Source organism: Cebus imitator, unplaced genomic scaffold (assembly GCF_001604975.1).
Source record: "Cebus imitator isolate Cc_AM_T3 unplaced genomic scaffold, Cebus_imitator-1.0 Scaffold640, whole genome shotgun sequence".
Classification (NCBI taxonomy): Eukaryota; Metazoa; Chordata; class Mammalia; order Primates; family Cebidae; genus Cebus; species Cebus imitator.
The window spans coordinates 735,483-743,616 of NW_016107955.1; the positions used below are offsets into that span (position 1 = coordinate 735,483).

At 47.5% G+C, this 8,134-nt stretch overlaps 1 pseudogene across 1 annotated transcript; it reads left to right on the plus strand.

Annotated features, from left to right (window-relative positions):
* The first annotated feature begins 2,475 nt into the window (after nucleotides 1-2,475).
* On the plus strand, nucleotides 2,476-3,540 carry LOC108295454 (annotated as a pseudogene). Its single transcript, XR_001821414.2, has one exon. The product of XR_001821414.2 is annotated as a protein SEC13 homolog (transcript).
* Nucleotides 3,541-8,134: the final 4,594 nt, after the last annotated feature.

The following is an 8,134-nucleotide window of genomic DNA, read 5'->3' on the forward strand; positions in this document are numbered from 1 at the left end:
TTTGAGAACCCTGTTCCTGGACATCCTCCAGATACCCTCACACAAAAGTCCTTTGTGGTGCAGGGGTTGCTTTCATCACATGACTTTGCTTTATAGTTACTCAAATAATACTCGAATATGGGCCTGGTGTAAAAGACTCCAATAGGCTGGGCAGGTTGGCTTATACCTGCAATCCCAGAACTTTGGGAGGTCAAGGTGGGAGGATCACTTGAGCTCATGAGTTCAAGACCAGCTTGGGCAACACAGTCAGATCCTGTCTTTACAAAAAATTTAAAAAGTGGCCAGGTGGGGTGGCACATGCCTGTAGCCTTGGCTACTTGGGAGGCTGTGGTGGGAGGATCTCTAGAGCCCAGGAGATCGAGGCTGCAGTGAGCTGTGATCATACCACTGCACTCAGCCTGGGTGACACAGATTGAGACCCTGTCTCAAAAAAAAAAAAAAAAGACTGCATTAGTACATCTGTACACGGACTACACAGGCCATTCTCCCTTCCCAGCTTACCACTGGGGTGAGATCTGGGTGTTTCCTTGTTTTCTTCAAATACATTTCTCTGTATTTAAACACACACACACACACACACCCACCCACCCACCCACCCGCCCGCCCCCAGGTCCCACTATGAACTTTCCCCCTTCTCCCATTAAGAACCTGTCCTGAAGAAGATTCCTTTGACTAGCACAGCAGTATAGTCTGGTCCCCTCTTTCTGTTCCATGGCCAGTGAACACTCCCTGATATAACACAAATCTCTCATTGTTCATTTACCATCCAATGATCATTGACTGTTGATGGACATTTATAAGAGGTTTTCCCCGATTGTTTGCCACTATCTTCCTTGTATACTAAGCTCTGTGCTATGTGTGTGTTTCTTCATTCTACATTCTTTTAAGTGGAATTGCCGGGAGAAAGAGTTCAGTCATTCAACGATCATGCAGTGAGTTCCTGCTGTGTGGTGGACACTGGGGAGACTGAGGAAACTGGACAGAAAAATGCCCCTGCCTCCATTGATGTAACATTCTAAGGGCTTACATCTAAGGATTTTTCATTTTGATAGGTGCTGCTATGATGCTATGCATCAGTGGTGCAGGAGAAGAAAAGTTTGTTGACTGGCATAGTCACCACTCATGGGGCAGGAGCTCTGTGGGTGGACTGGATGCTTAGACCTTTGCTCCCTTTAAGATCTTCAGGGTCTGGTGATAAGACTTTATCTGGGTGTGTTGTTTGGGGAGAGAGGGAGAAAAAGATGGGGAAAGGCTGGTCTACTAGTAATACAGTGGAGGCAAATGGGAATACAAGTCAATTTAGTTGTGTGGAAGGGCGGCTGGGCACAGTTAGAAATGCAGTCTTGGCTGAGCTCGGTCGTTCACGCCTGTAATCCCAGCACTTTGGGAGGCTGAGGTGTGCAGATCACCTGAGGTGGGAGTTCGAGACTAGACTGGCCAGTATGGTAAAACCCCATCCTTACTAAAAATACAAAAATTAGCCGTGAGTGGTAGCATGCACCTGTAGTCCCAGCTTCTTGGGAGGCTGAGGCACAAAAATCACTTGAACCTGGGAGGCAGAAGTTGCAGTGAGCCGAGTTCGGCCACTGCACTGCAGCCTTGGGTGACAGAGCGAGACTCTGTCTCAAAAACAAAACAAAAAGAAAGAAAGAAGAAAAAAAAAAAAAGTGTTGGGCCCCACCTCAGACCCACTGAATCAGAAACTGAAAGGTGAGGCCCCATAGCAATGTGTGTTTTAACAACCTCTCTAGGTGATTCTTGATGCACACTAAAGTTTGGTAACCATCAGAGTAATTAACAGGACCTAAGTATGAAATAGCTGGCCCCTCTTGGGTCTCACGTCCTGTTAGTGTGCAGGTGAGGGGGAGGAGGGGAGATGAGGTGTGGCGGATAGAACACACCATTGTGGGTACCGAAATGAACACACCATTATGTGAGATACCACAGGGGAAGGGAGGTTCTATTTCGTAAGAATACAAGTACTGTGTGTGGAGGGACAATAAAGCCAACCCCCGCCCACCAATGAGATTCTCCCAGCTCCCAGGACATGCATAGGGATGAGTGACTCAGTGAGACTGAGAGTACTTCAAATGTACTTCAGAATGGGACTCCATTTGTAGGTGTTTAGTTTCATGCTAAATGCCACACACACTGAAACACTGAGGACGCAGGTAGATCCCAGAAGAGACAAATTTTTCCTAAAAACAGGAGAGTCCAGGCTGTCTGAGTCAGCATAGTAGGAAAGTCCTTTCTACTTTAACTCTTAGAAAAAAGTAATATGAAGTATTCTGAAATCAACCAATCAATTTATTTCTATTCTTCTGTTCCTGGATTCCCATGAACCCACTGTTCTACTATTGTATTGCTCAGTGGGAGCTATCACTATATTTTGTAGAATGGAAGCTGCCATGATTTGTGAATCACAAATAAAAGCCAATTGGATCTATTAAAAAAAAAAAAAAAAGAAAAGGAGCTGCCACGTCCGAGACCTGGAGCAACCACCGCCGCAGTCATGGTGTCAGCAATTAACACTGTGGATACCTCCCATGAGGACATGATTCATGACGCCCAGATGGACTACTATGGCACCCGCCTGGCAACCTGCTCATCAGACAGGTCTGTCAAAATCTTCGATGTGCGCAATGGAGGGCAGATCCTCATCACTGACCTCAGGGGTCATGAGGGTCCTGTGTGGCAAGTGGCCTGGGCTCACCCCATGTATGGCAACATCCTGGCATTGTGCTCCTATGACCGGAAAGTCATTATCTGGAGAGAGGAAAATGGCACCTGCGAGAAGAGCCACGAGCACATGGGACACGACTCCTCAGTGAACTCAGTGTGCCTGATCCTGGCCTGTGGGAGCTCAGATGGGGCCATCTCCCTGCTGACTTACACCGGGAAAGTCAATGGGAAGTAAAGAAGATCAACAACGCTCACACCATTGGCTGCAATGCCGTCAGCTGGGCCCCTGCTGTTGTACCTGGAAGCCTCATAGACCAGCCATCGGGGCAGAAACCCAATTACATCAAGAAGTTTGCATCAGGTGGCTTTGACAACCTCATCAAGCTGTGGAAGGAGGAGGAGGACGGCCAGTGGAAGGAGGAGCAAAAGCTGGAAGCGCACAGTGACTGGGTTTGAGACGTGGCCTGGGCTCCCTCCATCAGCCTGCCCACCAGCACCATCACCAGCTGCTCCCAGGATGGTCGTGTGTTCATTTGGACCTGTGATGATGCCTCAGGCAATACATGGTCCCCCAAATTGCTGCACAAGTTCAATGATGTGGTGTGGCATGTGAGCTGGTCCATCACAGCCAACATCCTGGCCGTCTCCGGTGGAGACAATAAGGTGACCCTGTGGAAAGAGTCGGTTGATGGGCAGTGGGTGTGCATCAGTGATGTCAACAAGGGCCAGGGCTCCGTGTCGGCGTCAGTCACAGAGGGCCAGCAGAAAAAAAAAAAGAAAAAGAAAAAGAAAAAATACCACCACACTGCCACCTACATCTCTATACACAAAGGCAGCTCTTAGCACACAGTTTAGCTTCTTAAGGGTTGCAACAAAAGACCCCAGCAAGTTAAAGGCAGGAAAGACAAAGAAACATACTCTAAGAGGTCAATCTAGGAAACCTGCAAAACTCGCAAAACTGCACACTAAAGTTTGGGAACCATCAGAGTAATTCACAGGACCTAAGTATGAAATAGCTGGCCCCTCTTGGGTCTCACCTCCTGTTAGTGTGCAGGTGGGCGGGGGGAGGAGGGGAGATGAGGTGTGGAGGATGGAACACACCATTGTGGGTACCAGAAATGAACATACCATTATGCAAGATACCACAGGGGAAGGTAGGTTCTATTTCATAAGAATACAAATACTGTGCGTGGAGGGACAATAAAGCCCACCCCCACCCACCAATGAGATCAGCCCCACTTTTTGACAGTAGGGAGAGTGCCATGGCCAGCACCCCATGTGGCAATCTGTCCTCCTGGTTTCTACCCAGCCCCAAGAGGACACCCATTCTCCAACTTCTTGGAGATCCCTCTAGTCCCATTTTCGACCACATCCATCTCTGTTCTACAGATTTGAATAAACCAAGAGCCTGCAAAGGGGCAGTCAATCTGTTGTGGGACGAGGAAGGTGTTGAATCAAGGACTGCTCTGGGAAGCGGTGGGAAGTAAAAAAGCTCTTCTTTAAAGTTTCCCTTCTTGGGGCCAGGTGCAGTGGCTCAAGCCTGTAATCCCAGCACTTTGGGAGGCCGAGGCGGGCGGATCAAGATATCAAGAGATCGAGACCATCCTGGCCAACATGGTGAAACCCCATCTCTACTAAAAATACAAAAATTAGCTGGGCATGGTGGTGTGCGCCTGTAGTCCCAGCTACTTGGGAGGCTGAGGCAGGATAATTGCTTGAACCCGGGAGGCGGAGGTTGCAGTGAGCTGAGATTGTGCCACTGCACTCCAGCCTGATGCCTAGTGGCAGAGTGAGACTCTGTCTCAAAAAAAAAGAAAAAGAAAGGTTCCTTTCTTGTTAAATAATAAATTTGCTAATAACTCTGTTAAGCCCTATCCTACATAGCTGTTAGACAAGCCATGCTTACAGACACTTAGTATATTCTATGTCCTTGTACTTTAACCAAGATATCTGTGCTGGGGGTGCTCACAGGCATGTCCCCGCTTGCATCCTATGCCCCTTACCTGTTTAGAAAAGTTTTAAGTTGTTAGCCAATCGGGTTTTAGTTTAGATTGAGATCTGGCTCCAACCAATGGAGATCAGACATAGCAGTAAGGACAACCCCAAATGCTTAAGGGATAAATATGTCTGATTTTCCTTTGTTCGTTGTACTCTTGTGGGAAGATGGCTAGTGAGGGTATCCTTCCTGCAGTGCAGGAAGTAAAAAAGTAAAAATTGCTTTGCTGAGAGATCCTTTGTCTCAGTGCTGATTTTTCTTCGTGGCACCAAGCATCTGTTTCCAACAGAAGTTCACCTGGAGACTGCCAGGTCTGGCTCTCACAGGGTACAGTGGGACACACTTGCAAAGCCCAGTCCCTGGGCTCATGCACGGTCAGGCACAGTGGTTGATGGGTCAGAGTTTGTAGAGCAGAGTCTGGGCTTTAAGGACTGAATGACAAGTGGGATCCAGTCTTCAAGACTTGGACTGCTATTGAGTATGAGGCTGAAGATGCTTCCCAAGTCACAGGTAGGGCTTAGTGAGACCACTTGCAAGGCGTCATCTGGTGCTCAGTGCACGGGGCTCTAAGTTTCAGGTAATCACAGATCTGACTTGNTCTTTTTTTTTTTTTTTTTTTTTTTTTTTCTTTTTTTTTTCCAGAGTCTCTCTCTGTTGCCCAAGCTGGTACAGTGGCATGATCTCGGCTCACTGCAACCTCTGCCTCCCAGGTTCAAGTGATTCTCCTGCCTCAACTTCCCAAGTAGCTGGGATTACAGGCACGCGCCATCACACCCCGCTGATTTTTGTATTCTTAATAGAGACAGGGTTGTACCATGTTGGCCAGGCTGGTCTTGAGCTCCTGACCTCAGGTGATCCACCCTCCCAAAGTGCTGGGATTACAGGTGTGAGCCACCATGCCCAGCCTCATGGGCTGCACTTCTAATTCAATGCTTTAAAGTGTTTTCATTAGCAGGCACATATCGAACATTTAATGTTAGGTTAGGACCCATTCTAAGTTCTTTACAAATATTAACTCACCTAATAGTCTTCACAATAACAGAATAAACTAAATAACGTTGTTTCCTCCATTTTACAAATGAGGAACCTGAGAAACAGAGAGGTTTAGTAACCTGCCAAAGATCACACAGCTGGAAAATCATGGAACCAGTATTTGAATCTAGTCCTTCTGGATCCAGAGTTCCATCCTTGTAACTACATACTGCCATGCCTTTTCTTTTTCTTTTTGTTGTGTTTGTGTGTCAGCCTCCCTCACCAGACTGTGAAACTTGAGAATTTGTGTGATGCTTGTGTGACTGCCAGGTTTCCAGCAGTAAGGATGCACCTGACTGTGTGGGCATCCCTGGACAGATGCTGAATCAGTGGATTAACTCCTGTTTCTTCCATTTCAGCCTGGGCATCTATCCTCAGAGTGGGCACTATGGGGTGTGATTGTGCACCTGCCCCCAGGAAGGTCCTTCTGAGCAGTTGGGATGAAGCAGGAAGGGCCACGAAACAAACCTCTCAGAACTGGGAAGGAAGTGGTGATTTATTCAGCAGGGAGCTGTGGCGGCATAGATGCCTAACAGCTAAGCTCCGCAACAAAGAAAATCCTTGCCCTTTCTGGGCTTACAACTCTAGAAATTACATGTAAAAGGGTCTTGATCCATGAAGTAGGCATGGGGTATGTGACTTAGGTGAGGGTTTGATCATGTTTAAGTAAAAACAATGCCTTCTGGAAAGACTCCTCCATACCACATCTGTGATCTATAGATGAGATTGTGGTTAGCAGTAGGGGTCTTACCCTTAACCTGGCTGGTGGCGCCAACCGGTCCCTCCTCTGGCTGACTTCTAACTTCTCCTTTTGAGATGCAGTGTAGAAGGCTGGAGAGGATTAAGGGTCTCCTTCCTCAGGGAGAGGCTGAGGGGCCAGGTGTGGCCTGAGGCATGACTTCAGCAGTGGTTCCTGAACTCCAGTCACTCACTTCCCACCTGAGGGGACTTCCCTGCCCTGATCCCATTCAGACTAGTAGAGCCATCTCAAATTGTCCCTGAAATCAAATCGATTTTGTTCTGAAATATTTTAAAAAGATTCTATCACTATACAAAATTAGAAACAATTGCCACAGAAGGTAACTGTGAAAGTAAGCAATGAAAAAAGTCACATGTTATCAATTCTAAAATATACTTTAAAATATATATTTTATATTATATATAAATATATATATATATTAAGATAGGGTCTCACTCTATCACCTAGGCTGGAGTGCAGTGCCATGATCATAGCTCATTGCAACCTCAAACTCCTGTGCTCAAATGATCCTCTCACCTCATCCTCCCAAATAATAAGGGCTACAGTCGTGCACCACCGTCCTTGGGTAATTTTTTATTTTTTCTGGAGACGGGGTCTCTCTATGTTGCCCAGGCTGGTCTGGAACTCCTGGGCTCAAGCGATCATCCCACCTTGGCCTCCCAAAGTGCTGTGTTTACCAGTGTGAGACAGTGCACCCAGCCTTAAAATATTTTAATGTATTTGAAACTAGGAATACATTGTACAGTCACTGAGGTGAGAAGGCAACAGGTCATAGTTCAATTTGTAACCTTCTTTCTTTCTTAGGGTTACCTACAATGAGTGTGACACACCATCTATAGCATCTGAGATTTGATGAGATATGGTAAAAGCGTCATGAAGCTTTCCATCTTAAACTTATTTTTAAATTAATTAATTATTTTTTTCCATGAGCCGTAACAAGAATGCATCAATCTAAAATTTAAAGAACAACTTTGTTTTAGGTCATCACAGAGCTGACTTGCAGTGTCCTAAGTAAGCCCTTCTTATGTGCTATCTCATTTAATCCCCACTAGCACCCTTGGAAGAAAGCCCTGTTGCCTCTGTCACTGATGAAGACACTGAAGCACCAAGAAGGTAGATCCCTGGCTGGGGCCCTCCAGCCAGGGTGGGACAGAGCTGGGGCCAGATGCCAACACCTAGAGGACCGCAGTCGGCGCACCCCCAGCGCTAACACTGCCCTTGTCGTTCTCACGGTCCTTTCTCTGTCCTCCCATCTCCTGGGGTGACACCCCAGCACCTCCTTCAGGAATCCCACTCTGCCTCCTCCAGCCCTAGGTGAATTGTCCTGGACTGTCAGCCTGGGTCTGGAGTTTCATCTGCATCTGTCTGAGAGAGTTCCAGTTCTGCCCTAACAGGGATGTTGTGACAGAACCCTGTGTGGGGGCAGGAGCACTTTCAGGGAGCAGGGAGGGTCCTGAGGGGGTCCTCTGAGGTAGGCCTACGTGCCAGGTGAGAGAACCAAAGTGGACATGAGAGGGTGTAACTGAGGCCCCATGACTAGGGTTGGGGTAGGGAGGTAAAGAGGTCTGTGGGGTGGAAAGGGAGCCCTGGTGGCCCACAAGGGTGGGAAGCTGGGGAGAGAGAGGAGGTGTGGCAGCTGCCAATAGGAGAGGAGGTTTGGGGTA